The sequence below is a fragment of the Panthera pardus genome, unplaced genomic scaffold (assembly GCF_024362965.1).
Source record: "Panthera pardus isolate Hobbes unplaced genomic scaffold, ASM2436296v1 HiC_scaffold_25, whole genome shotgun sequence".
Classification (NCBI taxonomy): Eukaryota; Metazoa; Chordata; class Mammalia; order Carnivora; family Felidae; genus Panthera; species Panthera pardus.
The window spans coordinates 79,702,867-79,730,589 of NW_026526821.1; the positions used below are offsets into that span (position 1 = coordinate 79,702,867).

Here is a 27,723-nt window from a genome sequence, read left to right on the forward strand (position 1 = left end):
GAGCCGGACTCCAATGGAAAAGGCCCTGCCCTCCCAGTGTTTGCCTTCAGGGCCTGGTGGGATCCCGAATCCGCTGAGAGGGGACAGTTTGGAGGCGTTTGAAGAGCTGCTGGGCCAGCTGAAAGCAAAAGGGCGGTTCCTGCAGAGTTAACATCCGACCTTCCGCAGGCCCTTCCCCATTCAGATTCCCGGAAAAGCTTTGAAGTTTCGTCTGTGTGCATGTTTTCATTGCCCTGATCTTGCCGTATGGGTATTAGCCTGCAGCCCTGCCCCATCCCAGGGGATTTATTCCCCAACTGCAAAAATCTTAGGAAAATACTGCAAGCTCCACCCACCATCCCCAAGCCTCTGGTTGCTTTGTCCTTAGGCTAGAATAACAAAGGAGACCTCAGAACCCTCACCAGGGGACATTCTCTTCGCGTTTATAGTTTCTCCAGAGACATTCCGGTGATGACCTCCGGGACCGGATCTGAGGGCAGAAGCTTCCAAGTTCGGGGAGGTGGGGGGGAGGGAGAAGGTGGTAAGAGGAAGGGTGAGTGAACAAGATTGTCCCGGAAGGCCTCCCCAGGCGCAGGCCAGGTCCAGGGCAATTACAGCAGGACCCAGAGAGCCTCTTTCCAAGTCTTGTTCAATGAGCCAACCACTGTGCTTTCGGTACCCAAATATCAGTGTCAGGGACCTTTGTTGCTCCCAGCTTCACACAAGGTCCTCTGCTATCACATTGCTCAAGGCCACCAGCGAGGCGTAAGTCAGGATTGAAGAAGAAGAGGAGGGGGAGAGGAGAGAAAAGAGGAGGTGGAGAAGAAGAAAGATGGAAGACAGACTGAGACAGAGGAAGAAAAGGAAAGCCGGGAATCCCAAACCAGCCTGATTTTGCTTTTCAGAGCAAAGACTCTGAACAATGGTGCCATCTTGTGGCTGTGAGGAGAAATTACCACCAGGACTTGCACTCGTGTTCTCCCTCCCTCCCTCCCTCCCTCCCTCCCTCTCCCTCTCTTCCTTTCCCTCTCTTCCTCTGTGTGTGTGTGTCTGCTTGTGTCTCTTTTTCTGTCTAATCACCCTCCCCCCCATTTCTCTCCTTCCCTCTCAATCTCTCCCGCCCACATGCCCCTCCTCTTCATATTCCAGAGTAAGACTTCTATATACAAGTTTCTAGAATGGTACTGTCCAAAAGCAGTAACCACTAGCCACATATCACACATTATACTCAAATGTAAATTAATTAAATGAAATAAAATTTAAAATTTAGAATTCACTTCATCAGTCACACTAGCCACAAATGCTCACTAGTCCCATGTGACTAGAGGCTACTGTATTGGACAGCACAGAAATAGAGTATTTCCATTGTTGCAGAAAGTTCTGTTGAACAATGCTGTTATAGAAAGTTCAGAGTTGCCATCTGATAGAGGATTGTAAAAATCCAGAGGCAATATAGTTTAGGTGCTGCTTTCTACCTTCCAAGTAGCCACTGGTAAAAGGTTTGCAGAGCAGTTTTCCCCCAGACCCTTTCCTCCCAATGTCAGGGCTTCAGCAATTGATGGGGGCAGTGTTGCATTTTAGAAACAGTAGATTGGGTGTCAGATAGACCTGAGTGTGAACCCAAGCTCTGCCACTGAAGCCTCTCTGGACCTCAGTTTGCTCCTCGGTCAGATAATTCCTCTAGACTTTTCCAGTTTTACCAGGCTGTTACATGCCAGGGTTTGACAAGAGCTGATGTCAAACCCAGAAGGAGGCATGAAACATGCAAGTCCCTGAGCTGTGCCTCACCCATGATGTCTGCAACTGTAGCGGACAAGTCGTGGATCTTGGCATTCTCCCCGCCCCCACTCATCCCCAAAGCCACTCCAAGCTCTGTGTCTCTCCCACGTACCTCTTAAGTGACTTCACATCTGCCTGGTGAAAGACTGGCTGTTTGGTGTTTGACTCAACCCTAACTTTAAGTTTCACTTGCTCCTTCAACAAATATTTATTGCACTCTTATTATGTGCCAAGTACTGTCATTGGGGACCTCCATTCTGCACCTTACATTTTAACTGGGGAGACAGATATTAGGCACTTAAATATATCACATAATGGGGAGTAGTAATAAGTGTGACAAAGGGAAATCAGGCAGGGGAATTATAAGGCTATTTCTGATAGGGTAATTGATCAGGCAAAAGTTTTATAAGCAGGTGACATTTGTGCAGAGGCCTGAATGATGTGAGGGAGTAGGCCAGTGGATATCTGAGGGGGGAAAGAGATTATAAGACTGCAAATGCAAAGGATGCAAAGGCGTGAAGCCGGCTCTGTGAGTCTTCTCCCAGGGTAAGCAGTTATAGGAGATGACACATGTATGCTAATCTAGAGGTCTAGGGTCTAGCATCTAAGAATAGATGGAACATTTATCCCTTCTCTAGCTAGCCCTGTTTTTAGCATCCAAAGATATCTTTATAGACATCCACCTGCTGAAGGCCCATCATGCTTCTGGGGAGACTATGCTCTAGGTCTGGACTCAGGACCTTCTGGCTCCCAACCTTCTGAATACAGAAGCTGACCTTTTTTTTTTTTTTTTTAGTTTATTTATTTATTTTGACAGCATGTGAGTGGGGGAGGGGCAGAGAGGGAGAGAGAGAGAGAGAGAGAGAGAGAGAGAGAAGAGAATCCCCAGCAGGCTCTGTGCTGTCAGTGCAGAGCTCAACTCAGGGCTCGAACTCACAAACTGTGAGGTCATGTCCTGAGCCAAAATCAAGAGTCAGATGCTTAAGTGACTGAGCCACCAGGTGCCCCCAGAAGCTGACTTTTGATGTGAGAAATCCAAAACACTCACCATCTGAGCCAGTGTTTTCTTTCCCCAAATTGCTGGGCTCCCTTCTAAGGAGAGTGGTGATCCCACAACTCTGCTTTGCTTATATCAAACAGCCTAGATTTCCGAATGAACATCTTCACCAAGACATCAAAGTTGAAAAAATTGTTTTCAAGTTTATGTATTTTGAGAGAGAGAGAAAGAGAGGGGGGACATGTGAGTGGGGGAAGGACAGAGAGAGAGGGACAGAGAGAATCTCAAGCAGGCTCCACACTGTCATCACTAAGCCTGACGTGGGGCTCCATCCCACAGACCCCTGTGACATCATGACCTGAGCCGAGATCGACAGTCAGATGCTTAACCTACTGAGCCACCCAGGCACCCCCAGAGTTGAAATGTAAAAAGAGCAATTCTTTCAGAGAGAATGCCCATGCTTTAGACATCTGGTGTTTGGCCGGTTCCTATTCCAGGCTAGTTTGCTCTGCCTCCTGCCCATTAACAGAGCCGTTTCCTGTGTTTTGTTCATTTTCCAGGTTAACAGAGCACAGTTTGCAGGTATGCTTACAAAATATCACCTGGAACATTTTTCTGTGTTTCTGAAGGCTTATGTTCTCCATGGGCAGAGAGCCAGTTGCTTACAGGTAAAACTGCTCCAAAACTAGATTGCTCTCAGGGCCCATTTGAGTTTGCTTTTCCAGCACGTGAGTTAACAAGAATGAGTCAAATGTCTCCTGAGTGGCCTCCGGGTTACTGGACTCAGAAGGTCAGAAATGTCTGTGCAAGAAGTCTGAGGACTCGAGATCTTTTTTCAGTGTTCCCCTTCACGATGCCCATTTCACATATCCAGAAGCCAAGCGAGGCAGCCTGGTGCATGAGCCTGGGTTTCTTTCCCAGAAAGCATTTTGCAGTCTTGGTGGCCAGATTCAAATAACCTCCACTAAAATGAAAAAACAAAGAAACAAACAAACAAATACCAAAAAAAAAAAAAAAAAAAAAAAAAAAAGAATCCCAATTTGGACGTTAGAAAACATCTTCACAATTAATTTAGTCTTTTAGTTTTTGTGGTTTCAGCAACTGCCTTATTTGGGTATCTTCTTGACACTTGATGGTTTCAGAGGCTTCTATCCAAGAGGAAGTCCTCTGAAGAGAAAGTGTAACTTGGTTTTGTTACATTCTTTGTATAGGAAACTGCCTGACCGCAGCTTCAAGCTCTTGCTATTGGCTCTTCAGGGTCAGTGTCTCTTGCTCAGGCGAGTTTGTCAGGTGAATCTGCTCAGGTAATACTGTCTTGTTGTGGGGCTCCCCAGGGACACCTGCCCAGGCCTGGGGAGAGCTGTGTGGGAAAGTGCCTCTTGTAGCTGAGGCTGTACCTGCCTCCCTGCGCAGGGAGGGGAGGTCGGTCACTACTGCCTTGAAGCTAGTCCAGTCTGTACCTGGACCAGAAACCAAAGTAGACTCGCCTCAATTAAAATCCCTGGCAACGAGGGCCAAGAATGACTTGGCTGTCCTCTCCCTGCCACAAGAAACAGGCCTGCCACGGCCACCTCTCCAGTGAGAGTTAGAATGCATTCGCCTCGGTGTGGTTTTCAGTTTTAGGAAGATACGACGGGGGCAGGGTGAGTCCTGGCAATCTCGGCAAGGACTTCGAACGAGGAGACTCGGGTGTTGCTGGTGCGAATGTAAATCATTGCAACATTCCAGGAGGCCAGGTGGGCAAGATGTATCATGCCCAGGTCAGTCCTGCCTTGTTGGTTGTTATGAGTTACTGTTAATTTTTGGAATTTACCCCTTTTCATTCTCAAAAAATGTCCCACTTTGCAGGACAAATGATATGGTCACCCAGTCTTCAGATGCCTTTAGGAAATGTATGCTAAGAATACACAGACATAGCTTCAGGGATGTTTACTACAGGCCTACTAGGCATAAAGAGAAGTTAGAGATAAATTATGTGTCTTACCCCAGAGGATTAACTAAGTTCAATAAATTATAGTATATCCACATAGTAGAGTGCTAGATAGCCAATGAAAAATGGAATGTAGCAAAATATTAAACAGCATAGAAATCCTATCCTATAGTATTATCCAAATCCAGTTTATAAAGAAAAAGGACTAACCGAGGACTAAACTGTTGGTTCTCTCTGGGCAGTGGAATTGGAAGTGGCTTATATATCCTCCTCTATACTTTTCCTGTGTTTCCAAATTTTCTACAATGGACATATATGTTATAGGCAGAATAATGGCCTCCCAAAGATGGCCACACTCTACTCCCCAGAGTCTGTGAACACGTAAGGTTACATGAGGAAAGGGAATCAAGTTTCCAGGTGAACTTGATGTTGCTAATCAGCTGACCTGGAGAAAGAGAGATTAGCCTGGATAATCCAGGTGGATCCAATGTAATCACAGAAGTCTTGGGGCGCCTGGACGGCTCAGTCGGCTGAGCATCCGGCTTCAGCTCAGGTCATGATCTCACAGTTCGTGGGTTCGAGCCCCATGTTAGGCTCTGTGCTGACAGCTCGGAGCCTGGAGCCTGCTTCGGATTCTGTGTCTCCCTCTCTCTCTGCCCCTCCCTCGCTCATACTCTGTCTCTCTCTGTCTCAAAAATATACATTAAAAAGAAAGTTTAAAAAAATGTAATCACAGAAGTCTTTAACCATGGGGGGATGACACAGGCACAGGCACAGGAGAACGGAGACCTAGGAGAAGGACTCCACCAGCCATTGCAGATGGAAAGGGGCCCAGGAGCCCAGAAATGCTGGTGACCCCTAGAAGCTAGAAAAGATAAGAGAACGGGTTCTTGCCTAGAGCCTCCGGAAAAGGAATAGGGCCCTGCTGACACCTTGATTTTAGCCCAGCGAGAGCCATGTTGGATTCCTGACCTACAAAACTGTAAGATGATAAACTTGGATTGTTTTAAGCCACTTCATGCATGGTAATTGGTAACTGCCGTGATAGGAAATGAATACAATGAATTTCTTTTTTAATTAAAAAAAAAGAGAGATGGTGATAGTAAAAGTCACTTAAAAAGAAAGGATTAAAAATCCTTATAATTCCTTATAATTTAACCCAGCAGCCACACTGGGAGGAAGCCTGGCACAGTCTTCTTTCCTACAAAAAATCTGAATGAGGAGTTCCTAGCTGGCTGCTGTTTTGTTATTGGAAGAAAATAATAATACAAGGGATAAGTAAATGACCCGACCAGCCAGCAGCCTGAGAATGGTCCTACAGTGGTGCATAAATAATTGTACAAAATGGGGCAAGAACAATCAGTGCTCTAGGTCCAGAGGAGGGAGAACCACGGAGCTGCTGCTTTTGAGAATTCTGGGACCCGGAGGGGAACTGAACTTGCAACCCTTTCTGAGTAAGTGGAAACTGCCAGGCTGTTCTGCTGGTTTGTGCCGGCAAATCCCATTCTGACACCAATAAGTAGAAAGAAGAGGGTGATGGCTTTTGCAACCCCTGCCAGGGGCAGGGAGCTGAGCAGTCTGGCCCGTTCTGAACTGTTCACTGGAACAATCTGCTCAGGTTAGAGAGTGGCAGAGGATTCTCTCCTAAATAAATCCTTTCCTGTTTGCTCTGAAGGAGCTCTAACGGAAATCCCCAGACTCTTAGCAAAGGCTGCGAAGAATAAGGTATCTGAAAATGGAAACAGCCTTTTTTTTTTCTTTGCTAGAGGGTCCAAAATGACCTCCTCTTCAATCTGTAGTAAAGACTCCCTCTCTGTTGTAGGCAGGACCCTCTGGGAGCAGGTGCTGAGTTGGCGTTTGGTGAGCAAGACATTCGTTAGGGGTAAACACCTGTGGAGGTCAGGGAGCCGAAGCAGGACTGAGCACGGAGGGTGGTGATGCCGTGATGCAGTCCTGACAAAGCCGAGCCCACAGGCAGGTGTAGCCCATTAGAACTGCTGGTGGGGGCTTCAGTGGCCAGTGTTTAGACACCTTGCTCGTGATCAGTTGCTGGATGTAGGTACAGTTTAGGCGAGGCAACTCTCAAGCAGCCCCAAAGGAGCTGGGCACTGTCTGCCGACTGCGACAAGATCTCTTTGAGGGGCAGTCAGGTTGGCACATCTTGTGTCAACTGCACCATGCCTCCCCGTGGACCTTGTTCTGCTTATCGGCCAGGACCCATAGTCCTGCTAACCTGGTGGGTGCAAGAGGGACTTGGCTAATTTTGCATGGCTCCTGAAAGCAGAAGTGACATTTCAGCAGCATCTGCTGAAATTCAGCTCAGAACAGAGGACTTGATAGGAGAGCATGACTATTTACAATGAGACAGAATCCCTCCAGAGGTCCTGAGCCTCTGGAATACTCAGAGTGTGGGAATTGGTGGCAGGATGGAGAAGGGCTTTCTACATTGAGCCAGAGAGAGGGCAGGTTCCTTCTGGGGCTGCTTATGACCCTGACAGTGGGTGGCTAATGGGGCCACTGCAGGGGGCTGCTCTTGGCCATCTGTGGCTCTGTCTACTGGTGTCACTTCTGGGGCTGACATCCATTTCATGTCAGGTCGGCTTCTAGGAGTTTGTCACAGACCAGGTCACCCTTAGTCCCAGACGGGGCACAAATGCAGCCCAGAGAATCCCTCCAGGCTGGCCCCTTCAGATTACCCCCTCCCGTTCCCCTTCTTGTCTCACTTGTTTGGTTCCAGTCTGACTTCCTTCTTCCCATTTTGGCCCTTTTGGATTTGCTGATCCTGGCATGCCTTCCATCTCCCTAGGACCTAGCTCTGCTTCACGGCTCTCAGCCCATGCTCTGTGGCCCTAGAGACTGTATTTCCTCTCCCAGTCGTGTCCCCAAGACCTCATTTACCTGCCCATCCCTGTCCTGGAGGCAAGATCAGTCAGTAACAAGTGCTGAACATTCACAGTCCCCTTGGTAAATGGGACTTCCTCTTATTCGCTCAAGCCATACCTGCCACAAATTCTAGAAGGTGCTGCCTTTTCCTAGTATTTCCAAGTTTGATGAACCAATCATGTTTATATTCATGCTATTCATTACTTCATATGTGTGTTTAAGAACCTTAGTGTATCATCTATGCAAAATGATACACATTAGGTACATGTAACCACATCTAAGTGCCTACCCACCAACTGTTTAAGAAATGGAAATGTGTCAGTACCTTTGAAGTCCCCTGTGGTCTCCTCTCTCACTGAGGTAGGTGCAATGGACCCATCTGGATTCCGGGTCCTTCCTTCCTTTATTGCTTTTTACAGTGTTACAGCCTATGTATGCGTTCCTACGCAATATGGTCTTTGCTTCTGCTAGTTTTTAAAAATTCATATAATTGGAACTTACTGTGTTGTTCTTCTGTGACACCTTCTTTCACTCAGTATTATGTTTTTGGGATCTAGCTCTGCTGTAACATGCAATTTTATATTTTAGCCAGGACCGTTGTCAATCTTCATCTTTCCTCTGACCCTATGGGCTAAAGGCTCGTGGGCTTTTAGTTTGTCTTTGTACAGTAGTCGCACTGGAGACCCCCTCTTTTTTTTTTCTCATTCTCTTCCTCTTGTCTCCTCCTTTGCATCTTCCTCTATTACCCCCTTCAAGGACAAAGACCACCTATCCACACACCCATGCATGTGCACCCATGCATGGGGTTTCTGAAACAAATACATGACCATTGCATTCATGTGGAGGTGATTTAATGATTGTGACACTTACTTTGCTGAAATCTGGACCCTGGGGCAGAAATGAGTTCTCTCTTCCTGCTCCAGGAAAGTGAAGCATGTTGAATTTATTGCTAGACTAGGCGGGCAATGCTTTGCAAACTTTAGTGAGCACACAAATGGCCTGGGAGTAGGGTGGGACCTTGTTAATTAGGGAGCTTTATGGACCCTCATTCCCCAGAGGCTCAGAACTGGATTATTGGGTTCTCCGGGTGGAGCCCAGGAATCTGTGTGTTAGTAAACAAACCTCTCTCTGCCCAGCAGTTCTGATGCAGACCATCTATCGTTGGCCACTCTTTTAGCAAAGATTAGCCTCTGCCCCAGCCAGAATCAGGGCTGCTTGACCTGAAATACCGTCAGCCTCCAAGCATTTCTCTTAGCCGGAGAGTAAGTGAAGGCCTGTCCCCTGAGCTTCCAACACTGGGCCTGAATAGAAATAAATCTTCACTGAGGCTTGAAGTTCTGGCAAGGACTGATCCCTCAGAGAGAAAGGTTAGGCTCCAGAACAGATAATCTGAAACTTGCTGCCTCTGTCCAGTGTGGAGTTTAACGGAGATTGCTGCATTTCCAAACAGAAAGCTGGAACAAGCAGTTGAGGCTTGCTGCTGACATATGAAGTGGCTCAGTCACCAGCCTGACACCGGACTGGGAGAGTGGTAGCAACTGCACGGGCCCGAGTCTAGCCCACAGGCCAACCCAGAGCCAGCAGGTGTGCGCAGGCCAGAGTCGCTCTAGGCCTCACTCAGGCATTTCACATGCTCTCCCTCTTGGCCAGGCTGGGGGGAGACAATTAGTGCTGCACATCTATGGCAGGATCTGTTGATTGTGGGCACCCTGTCTGCACTTCCCCTGTAGAACAAAGACGTTGGCCAGTGGCCATAGTTAGGTCACCATACTTGTTGGGGAAGAAGCTGTCTTGGCCACTAGGGCACTTTGCACAGATCCCTGGGAAGCAGCTAAACTGTCCTTTCCCAACCCAGTGAAATGAAAAACAAAGGTTGTGAACCCAGGGCAGTAGAGAGGTCCTGGATGGTACCCCAGGGCATCTGTTGGTCTTTGATTGATGGAGCTGAGGAAGAGACAGGGTCATCATTCAGTTAATGAGCCTGGCTTTGCGTGGTGCTGAGGCCATGGTGATGAACAAAAGACACAAGGTCTCTGGCCTCATAGAGCTCCGTCTATGTAAGTAAATACCTGCAAACTGAAGTATTTGCTAGGTCAGTGGGGAATGCCAAGGGGTGGGAGGGTGGTTATGAACTTGACCTTGATTGTCAAGGAATGCTTCAGAGGAGGAGACCCACTGGATTTTAAAGGATGAGTGGGAGTCTGAAAGTCACGAGAGGGCATTACAGGCAAAAGGAGAGGTCAAAGCCAAAGGCTTGAGATGGATTCATCAGGCTTCAGATGACTCCACTTATAGCAAGTACCTAAAGCAGTCAAACTCCTTGAGACAGAAAGTAGAAGGGAGGGCACCGGGGGCCAAAAAGGGAGGAAATGGGGAGTTAGTGTTTCATGGGTACAGAGTTTCAGCTTTGCAAGATGAAGAGAGTTCGTGGATGGATGTGGTGGTCATTGCACAACAATGTGAATGTATTTAATGTCCCTGAATGAGCAATGTGCCACTTAAACATGGTTGAAGACAGAATATATATTTAATGGCACCTGAAAGTGCTTGGCTCTTGACCTTTAAAAGCTCTACTTGCTGAAAATTATCTCTGAATGATAATTAGTGGTGATAGAGTCCATAAATTTAGGTTACTTACTGATTCTTTATATTAAATTCTTCATGTTAAAAAAAAGCTAGCAGCTCCTGGGTGGCTCAGTTGGTTAAGCATCTGACTTCGGCTCAGGTCATGATCTTGTGGTTCGTGAGTTCAGGCCCCGCGTCAGGCTCTGTGCTGACAACTCAGAGCCTGGAGCCTGCTTTGGATTCTGTGTCTCCCTCTCTCTCTGATCCTCCCCACTCACATACATACACACACACACACACACACTCTCTCTCTCTCTCTCTCTCAAAAATAAATAAAAATTAAATATTTTTTAAAAAGCTAAAAGAAAGTTTTTGATAACAAAAATGACATTGATTTCGAAAAACCAAAGTTATTTTTGAATAATCTTTAAGCAGAAAAACCATGTGCAAGGGGTCCCCAAAGTCACAGTGAACATGCAATATTACCATAGGCAAGTGAGCGTTCCAGGGCTCCAACTAAGGCAATGGCAGAATGAATGGAGAGGATGGGGGTGTATACAGCAGGTGTCATGCAAGGTAGAGCAGCTGTGGAAAGCAAGGGAGAGAATCTCAGGAGGTCAGGATGGCTCAGGAGGTCAGGATGGACATTAGGCCTGGTGATAACAGGGTGGGTGGGGGTACTGTTGATCAAGCTCTAGAGGAAGGAGCAGAAATGTGGGGAAGAAGATCTATGTGTTGGGTGGAAATCAGCCCAATACGCAGGCATGATATTTGGGGACCTCAGAGTGGAGGTAAGGATTTGAAGGTATGGGGCATGGATGGCAGTAAGCATGCTGTATGCTATAGAGATGACCCCGAGAGAAAGGTGGAGGGAGGAGCGACCTTGACCAAGGATGTAACTGTGAGGAATGTCAATACTTTCAGGGGGGCAGAGCCTGAGCTGACAAGATTCACTTCGATGATACAGTTTCAGGGCCCTAGGATGCCTTTGCACCTCCCACCCCATTCCCACTCCCATATCTCCTCCAGAGATTCACCATGCCTGGAGTTCTTCAGTTCAGGGAAAGTGTGGCCACGAGGCTTTGCTGTCCCAATCAGAGGCCAAGGCATGGTGGGAGAGGTGACATAAGGATTGAAATCACACAAAGGTGCCAACAACTGATGCCCCTGGTTTCCTGCCAGCAGGTTCCTATGGGAGAGGGTATACAGATGTCTCAGAGGAGAGCAGATGGATGAGGAGGCACTGGGCAGGGAGGAAGGGGACCAAGTGACTCCCTCGTCAATTTGCAGATCCATCTTGTTTTCACTGCAGGGGAATCCCCAGCCTTAGCCCTGCCCAGTCTGGGTGCAAGATTGCTGAGGAGTAAATAAGGAGGAGTCTATAGGCTTGTTTCCTCTCCTTTCAGCCTCTGGTGAGAGCTGACAGGCTGGGGGTGGGATGAAGTGACTCCCTTAGCTTTGACATGATCCCCCGTGGCTCTTGACATACATTCCCCCTGTACTGATTAAGTCCACCTGTGGAGGGGCATCCTGCCCTTTGCTGGATAATGCAGAACAGGTGCCCCATTAGTTGCCCCTCAGGCCAAGGATGCCTGAAAGGAGGAGCTAGTGGAGGCTGTGTCTGACCTCAGGCCTCTGCTGCTTGGAGAGGTAGGGGAGCCCCCACCCCCACCTTCCTCCCCTGGGTTTCCCTCTCTTGCCTGATGGCTGGAATTGAAGCTCCCCAGAACCAGGGCCGGGCCCATGTTCACAATCAGGCTTCAGATCCAGCCCCACATCCGGCCAGGCGTTCAGGCCCTAGGAGAAGGAGGTGAATATGCAGGGACCATCCAGTTCCTGATGCAGGGGGAGCCCGCCTGCCACCCAGTTGCTCTTAGGAAGCCTGGGTTGAAGGGGCCATGCAGGAGTGGGTGGTTCATGGCTATGCTCGAGTGAGGGGCAGGGCTGGCCTCAGACCTCCAAACAGCATTATCAGCAACTTGTTCAGAGCCCCTTTAGGTTACCCCAGACAAGGGGGGTGAAGCAGAGTGGTAGGTTCCTGGGGCTATTTGCTAGATAAATCAGTGAGGAAGTGAGGCAGTGGGGGAGAAGGGGGAGAAAAGGCCTCTGTGGAAAACAAGTGCTTCCTGTTCCTACTGTGAGGCATGTCTCCTGTGGATTTCCAGCCCCTGGATAGTGGTGAGTGACACTCGTAATATCTACCCCAAGTTGAACTCTTGCTGCATGCTGCCCACCATCCCGTTAATCATGTTTACTTCTCAAAAGAGCCCTGAGAGAGGGGGAGAACAGCCTTCCTCTTCTCCAAACATTTCTGCCTGTATATTTTACCAACCCCTCAATGCTCCTGGAGCCCCTCCAGAGTTATGGCTGCAGGAGGTACAGCCCAGTAAGGCTTAGCCACTGACCTCAGGCTAACACGTCAGGCAGAGAAATAGTGCCACAGGCAGAAGAGCTCTTGAAGAACAGGTGGATGACCCTGTAGGGACACAAACAAGTCAGGTGTCTTCACAAAATGGGTACAAAGTCTATGTTGTCACAACATTTGGGGACTTTTGCCTTTGAGGAAATGAGCAAGGAGGTAGTCATCAAATCATGACACCCCTAAGACCAGGATTCATTCTTTTATTCTGGTGTCTTCTTTTTTTTTTTTTTTTAATTTTTTTTAACGTTTATTTATTTTTGAGACAGAGAGAGACAGAGCATGAACGGGGGAGGGGCAGAGAGAGAGGGAGGCACAGAATCGGAAGCAGGCTCCAGGCTCTGAGTTCCGAGCCATCAGCCCAGAGCCCGACGCGGGGCTCGAACTCGCGGACCGCGAGATCGTGACCTGAGCTGAAGTCGGATACTTAACCGACTGAGCCACCCAGGCGCCCCTATTCTGGTGTCTTCTACTTCTGTCTTTACCCCCAAACTACAGGAAATCATGAGGAACTAAAAATCAGAGCCCTGACAAGCCCTGCTGCTGACCGCTGAGTCTCCTCGTTCTGTCCCCCAAGGAACTTCCACCAGCTTCCAACACAGTGTTGCTTCCAACCAAACTCTGTCATAAGGGTCAGGGCTGGGGGCATGGTTCTTGGCCTTCTTAGAAACTCAAAGCTGACAACACTATTCAATGCAGAGATAAAATCTTCCAGTTAGGTCTTAGAGGTATCATGATAAATATTCTTACCCCGTGTGGGGTTGTATCTCAGAGATGAGCAACCTGGGACAGCCAAGCACTAGGACCATCATCCAAATGATTGATTCAGGTAAGATGGAGAACTCTACCATGTCTACACTGACCTTTCTAAGGGGCTGAAGTTAGGAGAGAATACAGAAGATTTTCTCAACTTTGGCTAAACATAGGAATTACCTGGGGAGCTTTAAAAGTCCCAAAGCCTGGGTCCCATGCCCAGAGATCCTGACTTAGTTTGGGGTGGGGACTAGGCATTTGGATGTTTACATGTTTCCCAGATGATTCTAAGGCATAGCCAGTGCTGAGGACCACCGTCCTCACCTGCATGGCCATCTGGTGGCTGCCTGAGGGGGCTGACCCTCAACTGTTTGGCTTCTGGTACCCACTCTGCCTTTGACATCTGTTGTGTTGGCCCTAGGAGAAGGGACAAAAGAGAAGACTGCTCTTGGTGTATTTCTGGCAAGATGGGATTTAGGAGCCATGGAGGTAAACAGTGAACTTTCTACTGTCCTTTCCTTCTGTCTCCAGCTGACCCAGAATGAAGTCCTGTCCTGGGATTCCTTAGATACCCCCGAGGAATACTTAGTGAGCTGAGAGTTCCTGAGGTTGGACATCATCCCCAGGTAGTAGGGGCACACAGCAGCAGGTTGTGTGGCATCTTGTTCCAGCCATGGTTCTGAGCCCTCCTAGGGAATGTTCATAACCTGGGCTTGCCCTTCTGCTTCTGGTCTGAGATGAAGTGGGGCAAGCATGTAGTGATTAGTCCCTAGTGGCTACTGCATAGGGCAGGACAAGTTGTAGAATACTTCCAACATTCATATAAATGAATGGGCTTAATGTATTCAAGTAAAACTTAAAAAAAAATTTTTAATGTTTATTTTTGAGAGAGAGAGAGAGAGAGAGAGAGTGAGAGTGGGGTGGGGGGAGAGAAAGGGAGATACAGAATCTGAAGCACGCTCCAGCTGCCAGCAGCTAAAGTCAGATGCTTAAGCAACTGAGCCACCCAGGCGCCTCTAAAGTAAAACTTTATTTACAAGAACAGGCAGCAACTGGATTTGTCCTAGGGCTACAGTTTGTGGACTCCTGCTCTAGGCCTAAGCAGGCAGGCCTTCTTTCAAAGAAGATGCACTTTTGTTTGTAGGCTGATATGTACCAACCTGGAAGCATACCAGCCCGTCCAGGGCTCTCCTCATAGCAGGAGCCCCAGACTCCTGTCCCCACCTTGCTGCTGTGCCAGGAGTGTCCATAACCCCCTTCAGGACAACATGTCTCTAGTAAGTTCTTGCTGTTCTAACCCCTTCCTGGTTTTCTTTGGAGAGTAAGGCAGGGAAGGGTTGCATAGAGCCCCCCTCCTTCCAAATGAGAAATTTTGTGTCCGCACTACTCAGGATCTGGTTCTGTAAGTGGGGCAGTCCTTCAGAGCTCCTGGTTAGCCAGAGTGCCAGAGGCACGTATTCTCTCACTTTTCCTGCTATGTCTGCTTAAACTTGGCTGTTCTAACTTCTGCAGAACTGAATAAAACTCCCAGTGTCTGTGAGGAGATCAGGCTGTAGCCAGCTTTCTTCAGGGTGCTCTGCTTCAGCACTATATAGGTGTCTGGGGATTCTGGAGTGCCTAGACCCGCTTCACTGCACGGTAGCGATGGGCTCTCACACAGCCTAGATGTTGGGCTGTGCCTATTCTCTCAAAGCTACTTGGTGCCAGGATTAGTAGTGCAGGTCTCTGAGAACTGAGGCCATGGTGAGAGGCTCCAGGGAAATATGACAGGGGCAGAGGTAAGGAAGACGCAAATGGTAGATGAAGTCAGCAAAGACTCACATGCTACCCTGCGTCAGGATGGTGGAAGGCCCATGAGGAGCCTCTTAGAGACCTTGCCATGTATTCCAGGTGTTACCATTGCCTTACTTGCTGATAAACCTTGGATTGGATAGTCTGCTTCCCTCATCACCTTCCCGGGTGTGAGTCAGGGTGGGAAATGAGTGCACAATCAGCCCCTGAGATCTCTGCCTCTCTGTTCTGGAGCAGAGGCTGTGAACACTGCACAGCCACACTCCACCCAGCAGGCATTTGATTGTTCTGTTGGGCAGCAGCCACTGGGAGGCAGCCAGTTTCTACTGTCAGGTTTTCACAGGAGGGTGTTAGAGACAACCCAGTGATGCCCAAAAGCAACATGACAAATACCGTGTGACTACTGTCCATTGCAAGGCCTCACAGGGCACTGCGGTCAACCAGAGAAGGGAGGAGTTTTGCGGAAGTAGGTGAAAAGTTTCTGGAGGTGGTGACACGTCAGCTGAGAGCCTTCTGAAAAGTGAGTAGCTTTGTCCCTAAAGCATAAGCCCATTGTCCGAATAAGGTTGTGTTTATAGTGCTCTTCTCTATGACTCGTTAGCTGGGTCTTCCACAGCCTGGTTCCCTCTTCATTCTTCCTACTCCCTACAACCTCACTCTGTCCTGACCCCAAAGTGGCAGCTAGAAACCATCTCAGACACAAGTGTCACCCACATGGGGCTGGGTAGCAGAAGGGCAGAGGGGCCTGCTAGGATGATGGATGAGGAAGCCCTGGGGGCTAGAGGACATCTGTCCCCCTTTCCCCTTCTACCTGATGGGGAAGATCTTTTGTTCATAGATGAAACCTTAATAGCCCCAAGGCTACAGCTAAACAAGGCATTGGATGGAGAAAGGGGTCTAACAGAAGTCCTGCTCACTACTGCTTTCTGGAACCCCAAATTGTAGAGTAAACCTATGTCAGATGGTTTGGTGAATTGTCGGCTGTCAGCTCCTTCAGAATGGCCCTCAAAGTCCTCTCTGTTCCTTCCAAGTATGGAGGATACAGCGTTAGGGTCTGCAGCTGCCCTTGAAGAGAACGCTAGAGAAATGGCTTAGAAATTGTACAGGTTAACCATGGGAGACAGCCTGGACTCCTCACCTAACCCCTGGGGAAGCAGATCTCTCCAAGAGGAGCCCCTGGAGAGAAGTGCTGAGGAAGTCGGGATTGGACATCAAACTGAACAGGACCAGCCCCTCTAGCTGGTGGTACCAAGTACCAGCCTGTCACCCGGCTCCACGGCCTGCTCTGTGGGGCCGCAGGTAACGCGCCAGCAGTCCTTTTGGGGACCACACCCTTGTCCCAACACAAGCCCAGGACACAAGGCACAAACCCCCAGTGCTTCCTTCCCCAGCTGAGTGGTGAAGAATTCAATCATTGATGCCTTCTCATTCACAGTCTTGCTTGTGAACAGCAGCATGTGGGAAGGACTGGCCACAGGGGACTGCCATCCTGTAGTGCATGATCGTGGAAGGGCTACTGAAGGTTGAAAACCTCACATCAGGTGGTTTGAAGTGCTGCTTTGCAGGAGGCATGCCTGAGAGGACTAGGTCCGAGGTTTTGCTTGCCTTCCCTTCCCTTCCTGAAAACTTACCTGTGCTGCATCCCGCACTGAGCCTAACCTCCTGACTTCTGTTAGTGGCCATAGCCCTTCACCTGTCTGACTCCTTTTTGTCCCTCTAGGTCTCAGCTCAGATGCCACCAACAGTTAATGTCACATCACCCTGTTGAATTCTTTCAGAGCACTCATTGCTATCAGGAGTTTTCTTGTTTACTGTGTGTCTCACTGGAATGTGAGTGTCACGAGGACAGGTCACCTGATGTGTTCACTAGTGTATCTATTGCTAGGGCCCAGAACATTCTTGGCTCATAGCTTGTAACAGTTGGATGAATGTTCCCTCTCCTTGGAGTATCTTCTTAGGAACTTCAGGAAATACAATGATAAATCCAACTGAGTAAGAGCTTATGATGAGACTTTGTGGAATCCTGGTGGAGAAGGTCTTTGAGTGAGGGGAAAAGTCTTTTAAAAATGCTCTAGAGGCATTTTCTCAGTTCTGGATGCTTTGTGTATTTCCATCAGGGAGATCCAATTAGTTTATGAGTACCAGTTATTCCCTCCCAAATATCTTCCTGGAAAATAGGTACAGGTTTTTGGGGTTTTTTTTTCCATCTTTTGACAACTCCCTACCCCATCCTGCCAAAATATTAGGTTTTAGAATCCTATCACATTGAACTTCAACTTCTTTCCCTCAAATCCCATGGTTTGAAATTGGGGCATTTCAGGGGTCAGAGGGGAGCCCAGGAAGCTGATTGTACTCCATGTAAGTGCTGAATACTCTAGGCTCCCCAAGTGTGGGGGGATAGAGGAGGGTCTCTCCCCTGAAGTGACTACGTAATTCATGGAAAGGAAGGCAAACCCCACACAGTCCTGTGACTTGGGCATTCTGGGGACTCTGCAGAGCAGAGAGCAAAATTATAGCAATTTAGTAACTTAAAAAATTTTTTTTAATGTTTCTTTATTTTTGAAAGACAGAGTGCAAGTGGGGGAGGGCCAGAGAGATCAGGAGACACAGAATCCAAAGCAGGCTTCAGGGTCTGAGCTGTAAGCACAGAGCTCAATGCGGGGCTAGAACTCACAAACAATGAGATCATGACCTGAGCTGAAGTCAGACGCTCAACTGACGTAGCCACCCAGGCACCCCACATTTGGTAACTTTTTAAATAAGTTGGCACTATTTGTTTCCCATCATGCCCTGTATGAGAACAGTGACTGCACATCTGTGGCTAGAGGTGTTTCTGCTGGGAGGCTGTTTATGGAATTTCTCATTTTCCCGGTCGGCTCTCCTTGCCATGAACTAGTTTCACCCAGTAGAGGGCTATTTCTAGAGACAGCTTTAACTTAATGGCAGGGCCAGATAGAATTTTAGTTTGTTCTTGACAATATCTTTCTCCCTTTCTTCTTCAACTACCCTTCCCTGCTCTGGGCTCATGGGTCAGGTGGCCCCTTCATCTCTCAGGCTGGAGGGCAGTGACTCACAGAGGGTGGTAATAGCCTATGTTGTTGCTACAGCTGCTGGAATGAGCTGTTGTCTAAGACCTTAGGATGAGGTTTTCCTTCTGGTTTATCAGTTAACACTTGGTCTTCTATAATCCTAAGCATTTTCACTTCCAAGAAAGTTATTAAGACCAATGAGAAAAAAAGAAGGAAAAGTATTTGGTGGTGTCAGCTCTTCTGAGATACTAGGTGGTATAAGAAAGATCTAGGAAATGTTGGGGGGAGACTCCATTCCTTTTAATAATTTAATAATGGAGTTGTATCAGTCAGAACACACTAAGTTATACTGCGGTAACAAATACCACCACCATCTCATCTCAGTGGCTTAAAAATAAAGGAAGATATATTTCTCACTGAGGCTATAGTCTGTCATATTGGGCAGGTGAGGTGACCTCTGCTTATCGTAGGCCCTCAGGTACCCAGCCTGATGGCTGTTGGTTGCCTCACTAAAGAGGAAGAGTTCTGGGGAGGGGGGGGGGGTCTGCCTTGCATAGACCATTAAGTGCTGTGGTCCAGAAGTGATGCTCGAGCATGCCCAAACACAAGAGGGGTAGGAGTACAATCTTATAGAGTCTGAAGGTGGGAAGAGTTGGAAACAGATCAGCCTCAAAGTTAGCAACAGGAGTTGACTGAATTGGACTTCAGAACAGTTCAAACCTTTGAGACACTGACTTGTGATTGTTTCAATCATTTATTGGGCTTGAGGGCCATAACAGTTTGGTTTCATGGCCATGTTCTGCTTTGGCCTAGAGAGCTATTGCTGTGTTTATTTTCTCAAAAGCCTCTTTTTGGTCAGTTAGTATCAAGAGGCAACATTAGAGGGTGGAAGGTAATTGGGATTAGGAGTTGAGATATGGTATCACAGGCATGGCTATTTTAGCACTGTTTGGAGAACACAAACTTAGGTCATATTAATAGAAGTAGAAGATGTGGATCAAGGGAGGTGATAATCCTCCTTTATTTTGCTGTACTTATACCCTGCCTGAATGTCATACTTTGAAAGTAACTTTGACAAGCTTGTCAAGCTGTAACCCAGGAAGTGTTATCAAGGGGAGAGGAGAGTCTTGAAAATTATTGAAAGGGATAACTTGGCAGCTGTTGTATTTGAAAAGCTGTTGGAAGTTTTGTTTGTTTGTTTGTTTGTTTGTTTGTTTTTTACTGTTGAAAAAGTTACCTCCCTATTCTGAAATGGATTAGACTGCACTGTGAGCAGCATTCTCATTGCTATAAGTGACCAAAGAAAGCAGAGAAAGGAGTTTGACCTTCCAGACAAGGGAAGAAGGGTGGTTGTAGTAGGCAGGTTCTTGGGTCTCTTCCAATCTGTCATGATTGTTTCTCTGACTCAGTTTTTCTCAGAAATAAAAAATAAGTCTTAATCATGGGAGAAAGAGTGAATTCCAAGTGAGACTCCACTATATAAAATGTTCATACTGTTCTGCTGCTAATCCCTCAAGAATCTTGACATTGGGTGATAGGCTTTCCATTTTATATGTAAAGTAACCGAGGCTGAGAAGAAAGTCAAGCACATGTATAATCTCACAAGGTGCTTTGGCTTAAGTGCAGCATCTGGAACCAGACAGCTTGGGTTTACATTCTGGCTCTGGAGCCTGCTAGCTGTGCAACCTTGGGTAAGTCATTTAACCTCTCTGTTTTATACTCTGTAAAATGGAAATGATAGCACCTCATAGGGTTGTGAGGATTAACTGATTTAATTATACAGAGCATATTGAATGTTTAGTACCCTGGCACAGAATATGAGTTGTTTATGTTTCATCTGTTATTTAAACCATTATCAATGTCTACACTAAGTTTGAAACACTATAGGAATTTGATTCATATAAATAGGAAGGCAAAACTAATTTCTCTTTTACTTTCTCTCGTGACTCATGAAGATATAATAATACTTTTCTCACTTTCTGGAAATGGCTCTGTTCTAGCATTTCAACATAATCCGAGAGGTGAGGTTTCATAATTGAAGAGTATTAGATATATTCTAAACCCACGAATCACGTTTACAGACCTGAATCCTCCAAAGCCATCTTGTAAGCCAATAGCAGGAGAGAGGCTGTATGTTTGGGAATATTCACAAAGAATTGTTTTCACTAGTCCCATCAGGAAATTGATCAGAAATCAGCCCTTCTGATCCAGATTTCAAGCTATGTGCCACCCCCCCTCAACTTTCCAAATACTCAAACTCAATACTTTTTTAGTGTATTGTGTCTAAGTTTTTGTATTTATCAGGTTTAAGCTGAATAGCAGCATGACCCTGGGGCCATTGTCTCAGAATCCATTCCCAAGTCTAGTGTAAACGCAAACATAAATGCAACAAGAGCATGCTTCTGGTCAGGTGGTGGGGTGCAGGGTGGTGGGGGGCGGGGGGTAAAAGTCCCAATGAGGCTCATGAGACTAAAGCATTATTGGTATGCTTTGTTGATAGGGGTTTCTTGTTTCCTCTCTCTGGCAGACGTCTTAGTCAAAGTGATGGTTAAGTCAGAGCTCCTCAAAGAGTCTTTGAGTGGGGACCCTTTCAAAGTGTTAAAATCTGTGGTGAGAGAAATTAAGCAGGAGGGGAGATGAGGCCTGGACTAAGTACCTGTGTGCCCACAGACCCTTCCTGTTCTAGTGACAAGGTCAGCAGTCTCTGGTGGGGATCCCCACCCCTGCACATTCTCATTTTCTCTTTCTCCCTCTCCCCACTCCATCCTCCTTTCCCTGGCCCACTGCCTTCCTCTCCCTCCACCAGGTGGGAAGCTGTCCTCCATACCCTGACTGCTTTCTGCCTGGGATCAGGGAACACATGAAAGAGGGATGTCAGACTGGGGTTTAGGTGATTATGCTCTAGTTCCAGCTGCATCCCTAATAGAGTTTTGGACAAAGTCCCCATTCCAAATCTGTTTTCTTAGCTCTATAATGTCCACATGTGAGTTTAACAAAGTTTCCAGTTCTAAAAGTTTCTAACTTACTAAGACCTAAATTGACTGGGATACTACTACTATATCTGTGTTATTGCCGGATCTCTCAACTGGTTGCTGAGCTGTTTGGGGGAAGGACCATAGCTACTGAGATCGTACAAAGGAGTACCCATCTCACACTCTTTGTCTCCTAAGGCTGGATACAGACTTAGGCTGTTAATAGACCTTAGTAATTGTGGTAACTCTGCTTTGTTCACCTTCAGTTGATAATATGATTCTTCCTCTAACTAATTTTCTTCCTGTAAAAAGATCTGGCATAATTTCTGTGCCCCAGTTTCCTCTTCTATAAAATGAGAATAATAGTACTTACTTCATAAGATTGTTATGAAGATTAAATGAGTTAATATGAAGAGTTTAAAACAGTGCCTGGCATGTAATACAATCTAGCAAGTGTTAGTGGTTATGAGACATTGCTCAGAGGGCTATAAATGATCATGCCCCTTCTGGAAGACAGGGTAACAGATATATCAAGAGAACAAATGGTTCTCAGGCCCATATATCCCACTTCTGGAAATCCCAGAAAGATGGAACTTGGAAAACTCATACATCATTATATTTATCACAAGATTATCACAATGAAAGTTAGAAATATGAGTGATGAGCAAGATCAAATAAATTATGGTACCCTCTACTTGACTCCTTTACAGTCACTAAAAGACTATAACAATACAAATCTCTGAAAATCTGCAAACCTGTGTGCATACAACGTAACTCCATACGAGAAATGAAGTGCACACACTGAAGTGTGAAATGTGTAGTATTGTGGGTTTTCCCTTTTCTTTCATAACTAAAAAGGAGGAGATCCGTAGCAGATGCAAAAGATAGTCAAAAAATGGGAGCACAAGATAATAAGTTTCTTTCCTTATCTCAGGAAGACTTGACTTTATTTATTTATTTATTTTTAATGTTTATTTATTTTTGAAAGGGGGGGGTGGGTAGTGAGAGAAGGAGACACAGAATACGAAGCAGGCTCCAAACTGTCAGCACAGAGCCTGACGCAGGGCTCAAACTCATGAACTATGAGGTCATGACCTGAGCCAAAGTCAGACGCTTAACCAACTGAGCCACCCAGGCGCCCTGGAAGACTTGACTTTAATGATAATTATCACTTAGCGGTTCTTTTCTCAGATTAGTTGCCTTTAATTCCTGTTCTTAAAGTTTACTCAGAAAAAAGACACTCCATTAGAAATAAGCCACAGCTATCTACCTAGGGCTGCTGTGCACCAGATTTTTTGGGTACAACACTCCCTTGTGTTCTGGGGCTGAAGGCAGCCTCCGCAATCAGTTGGTAGGAATGTGTTGAGTTTTGACCAGCTGTAATAAGGTGGTCTCATACAATCTCTGCTTTTGTTTACAGATCTTTGGAGAAAAGGACTACTATTCATCCCCAAATGAGGAGGGCAGGCTGACTGGAATGGAAAAGTATGTTCAGGAGGTTTGGTTGTTTACTTGAGATGTGTTGATATGTAGTTATTCCATCTGGGGTGGGGGCGGGGGAGCCTAATTAATTTACATATAGTCCAAGTACCCGAAATGGGGGAAATTCTATCAAGTGTTAAAACTAGAGTGCTAGATAAGACTTTGACACAACTTTCCCTTGCCTTGTTGTAAATGGGAGAACAACCTGGTAAAATACAGTAAACTAGAGCCATTAACATCCCAGGGAATGTAATTAAAAACCACCTCTTCAGGCTAAATTTTCATGGGAGAGAGAGATGTTTATACAGACAAGAACAAATACTTGTTACCTGATGGAAAGGACTAGAGTTTGGATAACAAACTAAGTTAATGAATTCAACAGTCTACGATATAGTTTTATAATTTTATGGTCTAATCTTAGTCTCTTCAAAAACTAACATTTCTCTACCGAGAGGTATCTAGATTGTGTTTTCTATTCTTCCCTTCTATTTTTTTTTAAGTTTATTTATTTATTTTGAGAGCGGTGGGCAGAGAGGGAGAGGGGGAGAGAATCCCAAGATGGCTCTGCACTGCCCCCAATGTGGGGCTTGAACTCATGAACTGTGAGATCATGACCTGAGCTGAAACCAAGAGTTAGATGCTTAGTCAGTTGAGCCATCCAGGGGCCCCTTTATTCTTGTCTTCTAAAACATTCCTAGAAAAGATGCCATGAATATCACATATATTTTCTGGTAATGCTTAATTAAGATCTCAAGCAGTGAGTGTGCCTGATTCTCTGTCTTATCAGCTAAGGACCCTCATCGAGGATGCACTAAGAACCCATGAGGTGGAGAAAAGATTCCCCTTTCTTGAAGCTGTTGATGGGTCTCTTGGCTGCTGGTGGCAGTCAGTATTTACTATGCTTGGAAGATTAGGCAAGATTCAGCCTGGATTGAGTAAATAGGAAAAGTCCCCCAGTGCTAGTCCATGTTATTTCCCATGGAGAGCTGCCCCTTCTCAGTCATCATCATGGGAGAGTTATGCTTGCCTTCCAGCCTAAGGAAGGGTTGGCTGTATTAGTTCATCTAACTATGTCATATTTTATTTCACTCCTACTATGGATCAGGCATTGTCCTGGGTACTTGGAGTTCAACAGTGAACCTAAAAGACTAATTCCTTCCCAATGGAGTTTACAGTCTAGCTAGGAGACAAGCAAGAAAATTGCAGAGTATATTAGTTGATAAGTTGATCTGTTCTATTGAGAAATGTTCTTTAAAGGTGGTGAGGGAAAACCTTGTTGAGAAGGCATGTGGGAGAGAGCTGTGCAGCTAGCCAGCAGGGTGAAGAGGCCTCCAGATAGATGATGCTGAGGCCCTGAGGCAGGGTTGTGGCTTAGACCAACAAGAGTGGGAAAAAGGCAGAAGATGAGTCTTTGGAATAGTCTGGAGGATAGTGCAGCAGAAGGGACCAGATAGTGAGACTAACCAGAGTAGTCTATTCTTCTATTTTTAGATGCGAATGAGTGTGAAATTGGCCTGGAGCTCTGTGATGATGGAGCAGAATGTGTGAACAGATCTGGCTCTTACTAATGTCACTTCCAAAAGGAGTATGAAGACCATACCCCATGCAGCCTGGCACGCTGTGTGTGCACACTCCTCACAAAGGCACTGGTTGCCCAGATGCCCTCTTGTGTGTATGCTTATAAGCTGCCGGGATCACTTGTGAGACCTGTAGCATCCTCAGGTCAGGGTTGAGCTCTCATTCTGATGCCTCTGGCCACAAACACCAAAGCAAACATTCTCTGAAGGATACAAAGTCCAGAAACTGTTCTAGAGCTTGGAACGTGGTATAAAAGCACTTACTGGGAGGATCTTCATTGTGCTGATTTTTCTTTTGCAAGCTTTAGCTTTGGAATACTTCCATAAGGATTCCATTCCTGACTCCGATCAAAGGAGTGGGATGTAGAATTTAACTTGAACATCTGGTTGTTTCACCAGAGCTCCATCTGTCATGCCCTGGGGAGAGGGCCTATTTGTTGGGGGCGGCAGAGGGGGTGTGTCTTGCCTCAAGACTCAGCCTTTTAGACATTTTCTTACCAAAGATGAAATTGGGCAGGAACTTGCACAGGATTGAGTGAGCTTCTTCTGAACAGTGTGGCATAAAGCAATTGGTAATGAACTAGTGGATGCCCTTAGCCTTTTTAAGGAGTTATTGCTGGTGATGGTAATTCGTTTGGGACCTCTGAAATAATATAAACTTCCTGGTGCTGCCACAGGCAGGTTAATAGGCACGATTTCTATTTCTCAACTTGCTAACTTGCTGTGGGACCTTGGTCTTTGGTTCTCAAATATCCCTGTGAAACAAAGGATTCAACTAGACATCAAAGGTTTTGTCTAGCTCTTTGCATATTAGATGTTGACATTTCAACAAAGATGCCATTAGACCCCAAGGGCAGGTGGGTGAACTTGCAATGCTATTTGCGTAGTTCTTTGGGTTTTTTTTGTGTGTGTGTGTTTCTTAGTTGTCATATTTCAAAGGAAGATTGAATATGTCACAAAATACAGACTCAGTATGAATTTCTTATGGCTAGGAATCTACTTGTGACTGACAATTTGTAGTTTTTTCATGTTTTTTCTCTTCCTGCACCCTCCAAGTATCCAGATAAGGCAATGTTTTTATTTACTCTGCTATTACAGAATAGCCTGGGTGATGTATAAACAACAGAAATTGTTCTGAAAGCTAGAAGGCCAAGATCAAGGCTCTAGCAGATTCAGTGTCTGATGAGAACCTGCTTCATAGTTCTTAGATAGCCATATTCTTGCTGTGTCTTCACACAGAGGAAATGGGCGAGGATGTCTCTTGGGCCTCTTTTATAAGGATACTAATCCCATGTACAAAGGCTCAACCCTCATGATCTAATCACCTCCCAATTCCACCTCCTAATACCATCACCTTGGGGGTTGGGATTTTGGTGTATTAATCTGGAAAGGATATAAGCATTCAGTCCACTGTAGGCAGTGACAAGAGTTAAGTTGAAATAAGTTCTGTGAGGCAGCCATCTTGAAGTTTCGGAAATCTGACATCTGGATTTTGCTCTAACGATAGTTTCTAGATGGTATGCAAACTAGTTCTAGTTCTTTGGATCTATAGTAAGTTACATGATGATAGAATACATTTTGAAATACAGCTGGCTCTTGTTCTTCTCTGGTCTCTTTAATGATTTCTGTCTTTTTAAAAATAGACAAAATTAGGGGTGACTAGGTGATTCAGTTGGTTAAGTGTCCAACTCTTGATTTCAGCTCAGGTCTTGATCTCAGGGTCATGAGTTCAAGCCCTGTTTGGGCTCCACACTGGGCATGGAGCCTACTTAGAGAAAATAGACAAAATAAATTTCTGATATGCCTAACATGGAAGACTTTTAGTCATTAGCTCTTAGGCAATTTAGATTCCATATCACAAGAGGATGTGGGACATTTTTCAAAGTTAACTCTGCGTATGAATAGGGTTCTTGAGGGAGCTATGTAGCAAAAGTTGGTGAAAGGTCCTTACATTACCTGATTCATTTTGTTCCAAGTCTAGCTTTGGCTTTGATAAAATATTAACAGTTCATTTGTTTATTCTCTCAAAAAGTAACTACCTACTAATGTATCAGGCAATATGCTAGGGACAGGGGATAAAAGTATAAATCTCTGAAGGCACTTCTGAGAGCCCATTAGGTAATAGAATATAAGCCTATCATTTAGTTCTCTTTAAAAAAAAAAAAATGTTTCTTTGTATTTCAGGAGTTGACCTGGACCTGCTGGTTGGAGTTGCTGGTTCCCTTCAGTCGCGCTCATGTTGACTATTGGCCTCATGTGGCTTGTGACTAGAACCTACATCAAGAAGGAAAATTCTCTGGGTCAGAATGTGGCACCACAGGAGTGCCTGCCTATAGCACCTGCCTTTGACCTGATGGACCTCTGCAAACACCTTCCCTTCAACCCCTACCAGCCTAAGCCCCATGCCAAGGTTCCACATGGTGCTCAAGGCAAGAATGTTCCTCAGAACAGGGAACTGCAGCTGTGGGTAGAGCAATCAGAGAGGTTCTGAGGGTGGCTGCTGCCTCTAGAAAGGGTGGGAGTAGAAGACCTTGTCCTTTGGAGGTACAAACTTCACTGTGCCAACAAATCACACACTCATGAACTTAGGAAGAAGTACCTTGATTCTGATTCTGTCATTTCTGTTCTCTGATTCCAACTGTGTTGTGGTTCCTGACTCTCCCTGGGCAGAAGGCCTATTTGCTGGGGGGCAGAGGAGGGGGTGTGTCTTGCCTCAAGACTCAGCCTATAATTCCAGCAATGGACTGAGGTAGTCTTCCGGTGACCCAGATACTTCAGGTGATGAGTGTGGTCCACAGGAAGTGTCCAGGGCAGCAGGAAGCACATGGTACCAACCTCCAAAGTTGAATGAGTTTATCAGTGGACAGATTAGAGAACTGTTAATATAGTTTCGAAAACTCAACCTCAGGACTTTTCTCCCTTTGTATGGGAAAAGAAACTCCCCTAAAAGTAGTGGGTGAGAACTCATGATTCTTTTTCCTTCATACTTGGTTGCATTTTATTGGATTATAAAATTGTATTTATGGAGAGATTCTGTCTTCTGTTCTTCACCTATTTTGGCTACTACATGTGCCAGGTTGGTATTAGAGCCCTACAGTTTGACCCTAAATAAAAAAAGGGAACCTTTTATATATTAAAAGAAATACAACTCTGTGGATCATCTTTTTTAAATCTACCACTAAGGTTTGGCTCTTTGTCGTGTGTGTGTGTGTGTGTGTGTGTGTGTGTGTGTTAGAGAGACAGGGAGAGAGAGCGGAGGAGAGGCAGACAGAAAGGGGAGGAATCCTAAGCAGGCTCCATGCTCAGCTCGCAGCTCTCATCACAGAACCCAAGATGGGGCTCAATCCCACAACTTTGAGATCATGAACTGAAATTAAGAGTTGGATGCTGAACCAATTGAGTTACCCAGGCACCCCAGGCTCTTTGTCTTTTAAAAATGAGGTGATCACGACTTTTTAATGTTTTTTTTATTATTTTGAGATGGAAGAGGGAGAGAGAGAGAATCCCAAGCAGGTTCCACACTCAGCGTGGAGGAGCCTGATGTGCTCAATCCCACAACCATGAGAT

The 27,723-nt window shown here is 46.1% G+C and overlaps 1 long non-coding RNA gene across 3 annotated transcripts in view; it reads left to right on the forward strand.

The window, feature by feature from the left end:
* LOC109257162 (uncharacterized) overlaps positions 1 to 26,453 on the forward strand; it is a 119,692-nt gene extending 93,239 nt beyond the window's left edge. For 2 of the 3 annotated variants that reach the window (XR_002075918.2, XR_008417862.1), the window contains exons 2-3: positions 22,518 to 22,582; positions 26,341 to 26,453. This is a non-coding gene — a long non-coding RNA (uncharacterized LOC109257162). Of the gene's footprint in view, positions 1 to 15,046; positions 15,617 to 22,517; positions 22,583 to 26,340 lie in introns of those variants that run through there. The other variant, XR_002075916.2, reaches the window with a different exon arrangement.
* The last annotated feature ends 1,270 nt before the right edge of the window (positions 26,454 to 27,723 follow it).